This window comes from Pholcus phalangioides, unplaced genomic scaffold (assembly GCF_987345545.1).
Source record: "Pholcus phalangioides strain wild (caught in Gottingen) unplaced genomic scaffold, Ppha-v1.0 ptg000007l_1, whole genome shotgun sequence".
Taxonomy (NCBI): Eukaryota; Metazoa; Arthropoda; class Arachnida; order Araneae; family Pholcidae; genus Pholcus; species Pholcus phalangioides.
Genome location: NW_028301600.1, coordinates 61,271,134 through 61,285,194, shown reverse-complemented (window position 1 = coordinate 61,285,194; position 14,061 = coordinate 61,271,134). Strand labels below are relative to the sequence as shown.

General features: G+C 34.8%; 1 long non-coding RNA gene across 2 annotated transcripts; it reads left to right on the top strand.

Moving 5' to 3' along the window:
* Positions 1 to 9,215: 9,215 nt before the first annotated feature.
* LOC149085587 (uncharacterized) lies at positions 9,216 to 13,206 on the top strand. 2 transcript variants are annotated; one of them, XR_016192888.1, is made up of 4 exons: positions 9,235 to 9,281; positions 11,293 to 11,434; positions 11,647 to 11,772; positions 13,014 to 13,206. It is a non-coding gene; the product is annotated as an uncharacterized LOC149085587 (long non-coding RNA). The 2 variants fall into 2 exon arrangements; XR_016192887.1 differs by lacking the exon at positions 11,293 to 11,434 and having other exon boundaries at positions 9,216 to 9,281.
* The last annotated feature ends 855 nt before the right edge of the window (positions 13,207 to 14,061 follow it).

The following is a 14,061-nucleotide window of genomic DNA, read 5'->3' as shown; positions in this document are numbered from 1 at the left end:
TATTCTTTTGATTATAGCAAATTATTCTAATTCAGTTATTATCATGTACTATTTTTTAAGTAACGCAAGACGACGTGACTTTTGATAACTTAACAACAGTTTTTCTCAGATCATAAAACTAAATTTCTTACTGAATTTTATACTTCAACAATTAAGGGAAAGAGGCGGGTTTGGTGCCACTGTTGCTGGCCCAAAAAAGGGCCTCCGAATTGAAACTTTAACTTCTACATTACACGGGGCGCTAACATGAGTGTTGCCCTGGCTGAAAGAGTATCTAGTTTGCGGTCGTGTCGCCAACACTGATTTTTACAATATTAATTGATTTACAATATAATTAATATTATAATTAATCTATTAATATTATATAATTAAAAATTATTTATAATATTTTTTATAAATTGGCTTTTTTTTGTTTGTTTTATTTGGTTGTATTTATTATTTTACAATAATGAATTACTAGTATCAATATATAATTCACCATTTAATTTAAGAAAATGTACGGCAAGCCTGTTGTTTATGTACTTCCTAGATATTATCCGCTTTCGTCAGAGAAAACGCTAATAGCTCCTAATAGCCCATAAATTTTTCTCTCATCGTAACCACGTAATAGAATAAAAATGTCTTTCGTGATTTCTCGCTGTGAGTTTTTTCGTGTGACCTTTTTCTGTGATCGTACTGAAAGATATCATAGAGCAAAGCATCATGCTGCAAGAGTAGCAAAATTGTATTATAATTCTTTCAAAAAAATCAATCCTGCATCTCACACACACAATGGTGTTATTATTTTATTTATTTTTTCCTGCCATGCTATCGCTTATATGTAGTTTTAAATAAGAATGTTAAATACTCGTGCATACCCCATATACACCCAGTGGCCAAAGAAATTAGGAACACCCTGCCACTTACCACTAATATCGTATGGGAATCCTACCCTGGCTTTGATGACAGCAGATATTCTTCTAGGCATGGCCTCTACAAGTTGTTGAAACAGCTAAGGAAGAATATTAGCCCATACTAATGAAATGGCAGCTTTGTGTGCCTATTTATGCGCTTTCACATGGTTCTTTAAAAAGTGAAAATAGAGTATCTACTAAATTAGTTATGGGCAAACTACGGCCCAACACAAATTTCAATAGTTCCCTTTTTTGAATATGGAAAATATGGCTGCGAGAATTTAAACAGAAATTGATTTTAAAACTCTGCATATTCAAAATAATGGAACACATATACAATAAATATGCAGTAAAGTTATTAAAATATACATATTTGTTTTTTCACAGTTGTAACGGATAAACCATTATCTCTCATTTGCAATAAAACCGCGGGAGTCTTCAAAGTCTACGACACATTCCGCTGCTTCATTTCTAAGCACAAAAATTACAATTGCGTATCAATGTCCGAGTATGCTCGGCCCACCAAAACGTTTCCTTTGTATTTTTTATCCCGCTCCTAAAAAAGTTTGCCCATAACTGTAATAAATTATTCTGGGGAACCGCAGATGAACCATGAATTTCGGACCTATACGTAGTTTTATATAAAGAGATGTACAAGGATTTAACATCTCTTTATATAAAAATACGTATAGGTTATAGAAACATCACTTCTGACACAACTTTGACCCAACCCGCAAGGGTAAAAGGCCTATTACCCCGAGAGGGACAGAGCCTGGGTCGTGTCTGGTCTGTCGGTTATAGAAACATACTTTCAATCAAAAAAAAAATCCAAATAATGTGTCCATTTTGAAAATATCATCTATTTTACTTGTGGTTATATTTGTACGGAGAGAGAGAGAGAGAGAGAGAAGTGCGAAATTTAATTTTTTATACGGTCTCCCTATCTTCTAACTTCCAACTAAAAAGTTTTACCCTGTCCAGGGACGGACCTAAGTATTTGGCTACCCAGTGCCAAAACAGCTTTGCGGCCCTCTAAAAGTGGTTCCCCCATTCCCCCAATGTCCTTGGGAAACCTGGTGCACGCCAGATTTACACTGGCACTCAAGAATGACTATCAACTACTATTTCATGGTAATATGAAATTCGGACAATAGTGCCCGCTGCCCAGCGAAAAAAAAAATACAAGTGTGCTCCCAGGACAACTGCTCTAAAACATCTGTATGCAGCGAAACATTGTGGAAGGGCTGTTGGAGCTGGAGAACCGATCATCTACCCAGGACCACTAGTAGATACTCTTTTAGCCGGTGCAAGCACGCATTTTGTGTCCCCCCGTGTAATTTTTAATAATTAGTTAAGATTCAGTGCCCCCCGTTCCAGCGCCCGGGACACCATATCCATTTGCACTCCCACCCTCCTGGTATATTGGGGTGTGGGGAGGGGGTCTGCCGAAAACCTTGTCCTGAGGACTCAATGTCTGAATATTAAGAGTTCCCTGTCTTGGACAGAGAGTTTTAAAAAATTACATATTTAGTCAAGAAGTTAAAGTCAAATGTAATCAAAGTATTTCTATCCTATTTAGCGGACGCTAAAATTTAATGGTCTGGTGCTGCCGCACCCTTCACACCTGCTCAAGTCCGGCCCTACAAAGTTTGTCTCCACAGAGCCCAGTGTTCAACAAAAAAATTCATGTTTCCAATGCAAAATTTGCCGAGATATTTGAGTTCAAAATCTCTGAAAATGAGAAAGATCAGCAGATATTTAGAGACACGCTCGAGAAAAAAATTCGGAACAGTCTTTTGCAGTTGCAGTGTATTAAAACTTCTGAATTCTGAGATGTCTCTTTATTGAGATTCACTGAGGTATTGCTGATTGAAGCAATCAGCAATACCTCAGTGAATCTCAATATTTCAGCACTTGGAAACGGAATTTAACCTTAGATTATACAGGACAACAATTTTTCGATTGGAAATTAGAGGACGGGGGGGAGGACTGTATAAAAAAGCTAAATTTTTTTATCCGAGTACACGTACGGATGAAAGTATTACGGTCCTTAGTAAAATGAATGACATATCTAAAATTTTGATACGTTATTTGAATACTTTTTCTAACTGAAAGTGAGTTTCTGTAACCCAACTGTTCAAAAAATAAATGGTGTATAAAGACTCAACACTCTTTACACCCTGTTTATAATGAAACACGTTTATTTATCGGTATATACTGTATTTTTCAATCGTTTCTACCTCATTCGTTACTGTTAATATGCATAAAATATGAGATATGAAATGTATTGTCTATACTGGGGAAAGACTCGTGCATGGGGCTCGGATTTCTATGATTTGGGGTATTTTTTTATGATTTTGCATATTTTTATTATTTTTGTCATTTTTTCAGAATTTAAGGCATATTTTCATATTTTACAGCATTATTTTCCATATTTCAGCGAAACAATGAAGAGGGATTTTTTCCTCAAGCTAATTGTTCACTAGCTTCATTTCCCACACTTGCAATTTTTCGACGATATTAGCAATAATTGACATTTTTACTTACTTTTGGCATCGTTTTTGGTAATGATTTGTGATTTCCCGTAATTTCTCGTATTTCTCTCGAGGGAATAGCGTCAACCTATTTATATAAAGGCATATTTGTAGGTTTTTACGGCATAAGTTTTATTAGAGCATAAATGCATTTTTTATCGAGCATATTCTGTCGGTTTTTTATGTCATAAAAATCGTAGCCCTACTCATGAATTACAATTTACGTACAGATAAAACGTTATATTTTTATATTTAAAATAAATAATAGGAATCTTGAAGTGAAAACTTTTTTTTCTCTCAATAAGGCCTAAATAAATCACGATGTGTTTTTTATAGGAAGCGATCCAACGACTTTGTGCTATCGATTGTATTATCTCATTGGCTGACCAACAAATGCTAAGTTATGTATTCAATAAAAGCAAATGACAACACTGACGCTTGTCGTGTAGACATCCAACCACGGAAAGGGATCAACGTGAAGGATTTGGTAGATTGTCATCAAAGTTCCTCTTTGAGCAAGAAATAACCCGAAAGTCCTTCGAATGGAGAATTTCTTCCGTGACTGCATTTTTCTGGAAATGTCGTTTTGTCATTTTTTATATACGTATACCTCTAAAATAAAATCATAAGAGCTCCGATTGTTTTATTTCATCCGCATCCATTCAATACGTAAAAATGGAAAAATAAATAATTTCACGCGCATTTATATATATTTTGATTTTCCAGTTAACCCCCCTCCCCAGCCGGAGTCAAAGCAAATATCGCGTTTCCCGTATTCTATAATACCTCGCGAGGTACGCTATTATCGCTTTCTATCTTACTGCCAAAGCTCGCAATCGGCCAGTTCGCGGATTGGCCAATTCCATTATAAATTGACCCGGCCAGTATCCGAATTTTGGGCTTTGGCCAGCTAGTTCGCGAAGTGGCTGGAGATCTCTGGTCCAAATCCGAAAATAAAAGACATGATTCGGGGTCATCGCCATTTGGCGTACTTTTTCGTGATAATTATGTCCACGTTAGCTATGGCAACCCATCATATCGCATCGCTGTCACGATACGGTAATAATTGTGTGTGTGTGTTCTCTTTTCTTTCCCTCGTCACATGTCAAACTGTCTAATACAACTACTACATTGCTCAAAACAATTAGGGGAGCAAGCAAAAAAGTGAAGAAAACCGTGCGAGACAGCCACGTATTGCCATACAATGGATAGTACACGCGTATCAATGCGCAATACAGAAAAAAGACGTAAAAAAATTTGGAATTAAGCTTTAATTCTTTGAAAATATGGAAAAAACATGAAAAGATGATTTAGGGCAACAATTTGGTTGCATGTAAACGATAAAAAAAAGTACTGTTTAGACATGATGCATGAGTTTTAATAGGGCGTGTGTTCTCCTCGAACAGCTAAGACTGCTGCACACCTGTTTGCCATGGACGCGATGAGGTTATCGATCAGACTTTGGGGAATGCTGTTCCACTCCTCAAGAAGTGCAATCTGCAAGTCTCGGACAGTAACAGGCGGCCTTGGTCGCGCAGCAATGCGTCGTCAGGAGAGCACGCTGGCCATTCCATACGCTGTATTGTTTCAGCTTCAAGCATGTTCTCCACCAGACGAGCTCTATGCGGTCGGGCATTATCATCCTGGAAAACAAAGGAATCTCCAATGGCTCCAGCGTAAGGGATGACATGAGGTCGCAGTATCTCGTCTGCATACCTTAGGGCCGTCAAAGTGTCATTCCGAATGATATGCAGGTCCGTACGTCCGCCTATGCTGATTCCACCCCATACCATCCAACCAACTCGTCTGTATTGTGACCTTTCACGAACGAATGCGGGGTTATTTCGAGTGCCCCTGTCCCTCCATACCAGAACACGTCGGGTGTCACACTCCAGACTGAATCGGGACTCGTCTGTAAACAGCACTTGGCTCCAATCATGTTGCTCCCAATCTCGATGTTCAGCAGCCCATCTTCTTCGGACCGCACGGTGGCGTGGGGTCAACGGAATGCAGACCATTGGCCTACGTGCATAGAGCCCTCCCTCATGAAGCCGATTACGTACTGTTTGGCTGGACACCCTTCGTCCTGTTGCCAAGAGCAACCGTCTTTGCAGCTGCGTAGCATTCTCTGTTCTGTTTCGACGGGCTGTTAACCGTACATACCGGTCATCAGTTGCTGTAGTGGCGCGTGGGGGCCTTGCCCTGGTCGACGTCTAAAATTTCCTGTTTCTTGGAATCGATTCCACAGCCTTGCAACAAGACTTCTGGCGACTCCAACAGCGTCCGCGACACTACGTTGTGTTTGCCCGGATTCCAGTCTGCCTATAACACGCCATGCCATGGATTCCGCTAAATCACGTTGTTGAGACATCCTCAAGTCACCTTGTCTCAAAAAAAAAATACTGCGCAATCGAATTTCACAGTTACGGCAGTAAAACAGACGTTTCTGCAACATCCCGATTTCTGCCCTTATCCCCTTTTTCTGGTTTTTGACGTCATGAACTTTGATTTGCATATGAAGTTTTCTTCTTCCGTTTCCTGCTAGGCTTTAAATTATGGGTGATTTATGGGTCATTTTCATTTTATGTTACTTATCGGTATACATCTTTGCGTAATTTTGTTAAAACCATGTGCTCCCCTAATTGTTTTGAGCAGTGTATATATAGCCGTGTATCACACGTTAGCGATAAAGAAATTTATCTCATTATACATGAATCGCGTCTTATATCAGCACATCAAACATTGGCCAGGGATATCTCCAATCACTTCGCGAATCTGCCGGCCAAAGCCCGAATCATTTTCGCTAATCGGACTTTGAAAAAAACTTTCGGACTTTGAAAAAAACTTTCGGACAATTCCTGAGGCGGCCGGCCATTTCGTGAATTGGCCACACTTCGGGCTTTGGGAGTAACATATACATAGCAGATAAAAATACTCTGATTTTGTACAGAAAAATTCAAAAACCGCCGGCGGCTGGAAGGTTAAGCAACTTTAAATATCATCATAACCAAAAGATACGATTTTATCGTTTCACGTTGAAATAACAGAAACAATGGTGATTCACATAAATATTCCTGATTAATTATATAATCTTTGAATATTAGTTTATATTCACATTCGCACAATTACTCGTAGTGAGACAAGTCTTTGTTTAAAAAATTTAGCTCTCAACTGTGTTAAAATAATAAGAAATAACACGGAATATTTCTGTTAATCCTGTTTGTGCAGCATCAGCAACTTGCAGGTCATCTAATTTACTTTATTTCTAAGGTCTTCAAGCCTGCTTGTTTCGTATTTGATGATAATAAACTTTACCTAAACTTCGATTATCAAGTTCGTCCATATACCAGCATATCCTTTATTTCAGCTAAAAATCGTCCGAATGAGCGTACTCTACTCCTATGTGGCGCCACTTCACAAATAATTACCATCTTCTCCTAGTACAGACTTTTAATTAGCTTTTAATACCGCTCCTTTAAAGAGTAGCTTGCATCTTTCATCATGCAAATGAAGTGACAAGCAGCAGCTTGGATATGAATAACTACTGAAAAGAGAATGGAGCTGTTTTCTATGTTTAGGTAGATGAGAGTTTAACAAAAGAAGTAGCTAACAATAAAATACAGCTTTAGCGAAAGAAAACATTCTGAATATAAATAAATAATATGAAATATATGGTAAATTAGGCATATGGAATGCTCTCTTGCGACATAATTGATTCAACATGTGCGACAATGTGTAAATTATATGAATGAGTAAATGTTACAAATGTAATTCGAAATGCCTGAACATTTTTTTTTGAACAAAATCATTTATCGGTCGTGTAATATAAGCGTGCATCGTAATTAATACGTGCTATTCCTCGACTGTCAAAAAAAAGATTACTTGGTAATCTACACAGAGGCATACAAAGGAAGGAAAGATCAAAAATATTTTCAAATTTTTCAAATATCTTCGTAAATTGATCAAAAAATCGAAAGAAAATACATTTATATATGCTATATCAGCGTTTCTCAACCTATGGTCCACGACGATGGCATAGGTGGTCCGCAGGTGGACTTGATAATTCTATTCTACCTAAATGAAAAATTATTCATCTGTTGTTATTTATATTAATGGTATACATATGGATTCATATAAAAATTGTATCTTCATATTTAGGTTCACCATACGTCATAAAGGAAAATGTTTGAAATTGCGATCTTAAATACGGGATATTACTAATTGAAGTCAAAAAGTGCAATTTACGACAAGTTGGCTAATTACTGAAAAAATAAATAAAGTAAAAGTAAATAAAGAGTTGCTACAAATTTTCAATAAATATTTATTTTTCACGAAGAAAACATTCAAATGGCCAGATGACCATATTTCTTTGAGAAAAATAAGGGGGACTGGGATCTCGTGAATACGGTAAAGTACGTGACGTTGCCAATTGCCATCAAAAATGTTGCCATAAGTCGACGAAATTATTTATTGTAGTTAAAATCACTGAAACATTAGGAAACAAAACGTTGTACCTGACAAATATGCAAGATGAATATTTTTATTTACAGCTATAATTGTAATAATAAGTTATGAAAACGCCGTATATTGACGAATTTACTAAACATTACAAATTAAAGTAAGTGTCGTTGAAAAAAAGGGACAAATATATAGGAATGTCCCATAATACGGGACACAAGTGGTTCATCGAATTGTTTCAGACATTTTACGGGTTTCTCTCTCTTTGGGATCAGAAAGGTTGAGAAATGCTGTGCTATACTAATAATTTTTGTTGATTCAAAATGCTTTTTGAAGGTTGGTAACCGAGAATGTGTGCTACGGAAGAAATTCATTGTGCCTCTTCTAAATACCCCCTCCCCCGTTCAAAGCCCAATGCTTTTTACGCCCTTGTATCTACACAGCATTGGCAACGATAATATACAATACCATAATGTTACACCAAAATGATATTTGTATTTAATATATTTTTTTTATCTCAATTAGAAATAAGTTAACATTGAAATAGCAAAGACATCAAGTACGTAAGCGGAAAAGTCGAAATATTTAAAGTAGATCGAGAATTATTCGTAAAAAGTGTTTCTGTGTCAAAAAAATTAAAAAAATAGGAAGAAACGGAATGAAACCACTAGCTTATCGAATTATTTATTCTTTTATGTATTTGTTACATTATTTTTTACTTCTTCTTCTTTTGGGATAGAAGGGACAGGAACTTGTCTTTTATAGATAGCAGAAAAAAAATCGAATATTTTTATATTATTCTCGAAGACTTTCTTGCTGCTATTTTCTTTTGAAAACTGCTACTGCAAAATATCCTCTAACTCGTTCTTTTGGTTGAAAAACACGCGAGAAAATAAAGAGTTACGAACAGACTCCAAAATAATAGGGAAAACGGGAGCGACCTGCTCCGTTCGTTGTCTACGGTTTTATAGTCGATAATACGAGCCTCACAATAGCATGTTGCTCTAGAATTGGGTGCATTGTTGTTCGTCCAGTAGAATATATCGGCTGGCGGACATAGATCACTAGTTAGTTTTTTTTGGTTGTTTTTTTTTTACTTTTGACTTCTCTACTTCTATTCATGTATCCGTTTCTCTTGTATCGAATTCCCTCTCTCTCTCTCTCTCTCTCTGATACCAATTTTTCCCCCTATTTCTACATTTCTGTTGCTTCCATTCTCCGTCTTTCGACTTGAAATTCTTTCTAGGCCACCATAACCTTATCTTGGCTCTTGTTTCCCCCTCCCCTTTGGACCAGCTCTACTTTCTAGTTCTTGATTTATCATCGGTAGCGAACGTAGTCCACATGCTATTCAGAGCAGAGTGAGACGGTAGTAACCAGGGCGCCTCTCTCAAAGGTGAGATAAAAACCTTTTTGCGTGAAGTGTTGTTGTGTTTGTTTTTTTTTTCTTCTTTTCGACATGATGTACGAAATTTACAGGCAAAAACTTGAAAGCCATGTTCTAGTTAGATTTTATGTGAGTGTGTGTATGAAATAATTCTTGCTAAAAATTGATAGGAGAAAAGAAGTTATCCGATTTCCTCCGCTTTGAGTAAAAAAATGAGATTACTAAATTGAAACATCAAGTTCTCATACTAAACTAAACTAAACGAAAAGAGCACGACCAGCCGCTGTCGCACCAGCGATATAAGCTACGTACCCCGGAGGGTGCGGTCGTGCCGGAAAAACTGCAGCTGGCAATCCGGCCGGGTAAGAGAACGGGCAAGAGAACGGGAAGAAAAAAAAAGGAAAACAAAAAAAAGAGAGGAAAATAATAATAGAAACTAATGGTAGAAAAATGATAAGAAAATAGTAATTATAAATAATAAGAAACTAATTATTATAAATAATAAGAAACTAATTATTGTAAATAATAAGAAACTAATTATTATAAATAATAAGAAACTAATAATAATTAGAAGAAGAAAATAATAGTGTTGGGCTAGCTGTGTGGGCTTTTAGCCTCTTTTCTTGAGCAGCTAGTGGGCTTTTAGCCTCTTTTGCTATTATGTCGTGTGGCTTGTCAGCTCTTTCATTGGAGCAACTGGTAGGCACCGTGCCTCTTTTGCTGTTATGTCGTGTGGCTTGTCAGCTCTTTCATTGGAGCAACTGGTAGGCACCGTGCCTCTTTTCCCTGTGTTCCAGTTAATGGGCCTCTTTTCCTATTTTCTAGAATTTCTATCCACGTGGGTGGCCAGCTTCGGGTTCGCTGGTCCGGTGGCAGATGGTTCTTTATCTTCTGACTCCGACAAAGTAGATATCTCCGTGTATCGGCACCGGGTGGATAGTCTCGTCGAGCGCCTTAGCGGTGCCGGTTCTTGCTGCGTCTGCTCGTCATCCTGTCCCTTTGAGCCCATATACCTGGCTTTTGCTGGGTTGTTCCCCAGGAATGCAACAAAATTTTCTCGTCAGCTCAAAATGCTCATACTGAGAAAAGTAAATTTACAAAAGAAAAACAAATGTAAATTTATCAGAGATTAAGAGCCATACTTATATTTGTGATTTTCTTCTGTTGGACGTTCATCGTGAAAACATACTGGTGTATAGTTTTTTACCTAGTTGATTGGAACTAAACACATAATAACATAATACGAATCTCGTACTTGAATTTTTATGTAAAAAAGAAGTCATTCTCAAATGTGATATTCCAATTGCATTTGAAATGAAAATTCCAAATATCAAAATTTCATTACAAAATTCACGAGATACATGCCCTGAGTGAAAATAGTGAACGTAATAATTAATACAGTATAAAGAAAATTTTTCGTAAAAGAAGAATATTTTATTGTAAATTATGATGCATTGACATAATAAAAATTCATTCGGTATTACCAGTCCATCATTAATTTTGCTAATAATCAAAATACAAAGCTGCTTTTGATCTAATAAGTCTTTTAAATACAATGCAAGACAATTCGTAAATAATACTAATTGAGCGATTACTTAATGAGGTTTATTTCGAATAAAATTCATTGTACCTCTTTTTATTTTTCTTCGTTCCAAAAATGCTTGTGATGTCTTGATTCTATTAGCTACATTTTTCCTAGCTAATCTTGTTTAGGGAATAAATTCTGTTAGAAAATGATTATTGTTCCTTTTCTCAGAAAAATTCCTTTTTACTTCATGATCTTCGTGCAATTATTATTTTTTCTTTTTTGTAGAAAAACAATTTTCATACATGAACCCTATAAATAAGTATTTATCTAACGTAAATCATTTTAAAGCCATGATTGCAGTTTTGAATCTCATTATTGATATTATTTTACGTTATTCTTCAATTTTATGCTTGACACTGTGTATTGGAGGTAAATGCATTTCTTTCTTTTTTGTAGATTCTTCTTATTCAGATATTTTATATTTTTAAATAGAGAGAGGAACTGTGCATGTGTGATTATTTGAAGTTGAGAATCATACGAGAGTGTAGACACAAAGCTTTCAGCATGTTTCTTAGAATTTCTTTTCGTTTTAATTGCTGTGGGAATCAGAGAATTGCTCAGAAAGCTGCTTAAGGTATTAGATTCATATTGTTCTTCTCTCATTGAACAATATGTCTGCATTCGTATTAAGATATCGAAACAAAATATCAATACGTCTCATATCTATTTCCTCAGAAAATAATTCGAAAGTTACTCATTTCATCAATATCTTTTTCTCAATTAAATTATCTATTATTGTTATTTTTATATTAATTAATAATCATCCAACTACTTACATTATAAAAGTTATTCGAGTGATTCCCCTTCACTCCCGAAGATGCTTATAACTCGGATGAAACGTTAAGAGAAAAATATCAATCACGTCGACTGAACAAGCCAAATAATTTTTGCAATATAACGAAGGATAGCCAGGTAAGTCTTGCATAAGCTACTTCATTTAATCATTATTTATTATAAAAGCTACTTTACAACTGCACATATGACAAAATTATATTTTCTTAACTTTCCAACCGTAATTGGCGAGATATCTAGACTTATTAAAAGACTTTTAATTTTTGCCGTAACAAGCCCAGATATTTTCTAAAGCTTAATTTTTCAATGAAACACATTTTCTTGTCTCCTTTACTTTGCTCCTACTGGAGATTGAGAGAAAACATACCTTGTAAAAAAAGATATGGCAAATATGGTTAAAGGGTTCATTAAGTTTCGTTTTTGCTGATGTATCATGTATGGTGTAACACTAGAATCTCCGTATGAATGTGTTGTTTTCATTTCAACTCTACTTTGGTATCAAATATGTGCTGCTATGAATTTAGTGAATGAGAAAACTTTTGTAACAGTGTTTTAGTCATTAAATATCAAAATTAAAATAACTTAATTTGGAAATTATAAATGAAAATCGAGGAAATATCAATAGAGTTTCAAATTGTTCGTTCAGTATAAATCTTTGTTTTCAAATATTTGATTCATATACTAACATTTTTAGATGAAGCTTTAGACATATGTCTGACGAAAAATGACTTGATCATTTTCATTTATCTTTTGTCCCGTGAAATTGTTTCTCCGTCACATTGATTTCGAAACAGGAACTGCCAAGAGACTAGTCTAAGTTTATTGAAAAATATATTTCATACATTGTACGTATCTATTGTTTTAACAATACAGTAATACAAAAAGTTAACACAAGTAGTTTTCGTACAAGCAGTAGTATTTACATTTTTAAAATGAAGAATTCGTTGTTGGAAATTGTCTTATTGTATCTAAGCTTTTCGTGTTACACCAATCGAGAAAAAAATTAACCTGATTAAACCAAATATACAAATTCGGTAAATTATTTAGAACGAGTATGAGTTTATTTATTGCCGATAAAAGCAAATATCTTATTTTGATGAAAAAGAAAAATACAAATCCACCCATATCTTAGTTTTTGAGCTTAAGAAGTTCACACATTTCAAGTAAATAGAATAAGCCGTTTCGAATTCGATTTGTTGACAGATAATAAGAATAATTAATTATTATTTGTTCACATATTTCAATGCTTTCAAGTGTGTATTATGTTTCTTTAACATACAGACACCAATCAATTTTCAAGTAATTTTTTTTACCAAATTTTCAGCCGTGACCGTAATTGGCTAGGGTTTTATCCTTTTCAGAAATGTCTAAGGAATTGTTCCAGCAGATTCAACTGTTCAGATGCGAAAATCCTTGAATTCTTTCTCGTGGGAATACCAAAGAAGAAATGAAAATTGTTTTTTTCACTATTGTATTTCGATTTCTTGGATGATTTTTATTTTTAAATGATTCTCATAGAGAAATATAATAACAAATAAATTAGCAACGGTAAAAGTGTGAAATAAGAAATAAAATGTAGGTATAAAAGTTCGGCAGACTGAAATAACTTTTTTTTTCTCTTTTATTTATTTTTTTAATCACTTTTATTTCTATTATTATTATTTTGTAGCCTCTTACATCTTCGAAAGTAGTTTTTGAAGGAGCCTTCCAAATAAACAAGCACCAAAAAATAAAATAATACCTACAATTTCTTTCATTTCAGACTCTCTTATTTCTCTTTATTTTAAAGCTCTCTCTGTTCGGATTCCTTTCCTTATTTTCTTTCCAGTAACTTATTCTACACCGTTAGTTGTTGGCTTTTTTTAATATAAGTTATATATAACCACAAAAGTTCTATTGTATTTTAAACTGTGAATTATAGAAGAGGTGGGAACATTTCTTTGAAAGAAAAATATGACTGTTGATAAGAAACTTCCTCTTACAAAACCTTAATAGTGATAAAAGAAAATGTTATTCGGAGATCTATTAAAATGTGATAGATTTTCATAAAATTCTAAAAATCGCTGAATTATTTCATTTAATACACTAGACATATTCAACGCTTTTCTAAGCGTTATTTCTATTTCCAAAGACATTAGCATTACTATTGAACGAAATTTTCGATACAAAACACTTTTCTCATTAATAATTTATGTTGTTGAATTTTTATGCATCTCTGCAGCAGGAATGATATAATAATATCTAGGGCAATAAAACACTAATTGTGTTATTGATTTCTTTTCAACTTTACATTGAAAATATTTCTAAATTTCAAAACTATTAGAGCGTGATATTAACGATCATGTATAGAAATAGATTCGCGACGGATTTGTGTTTTAAGGCCTTATAATTAATATAATTAACGGAGAT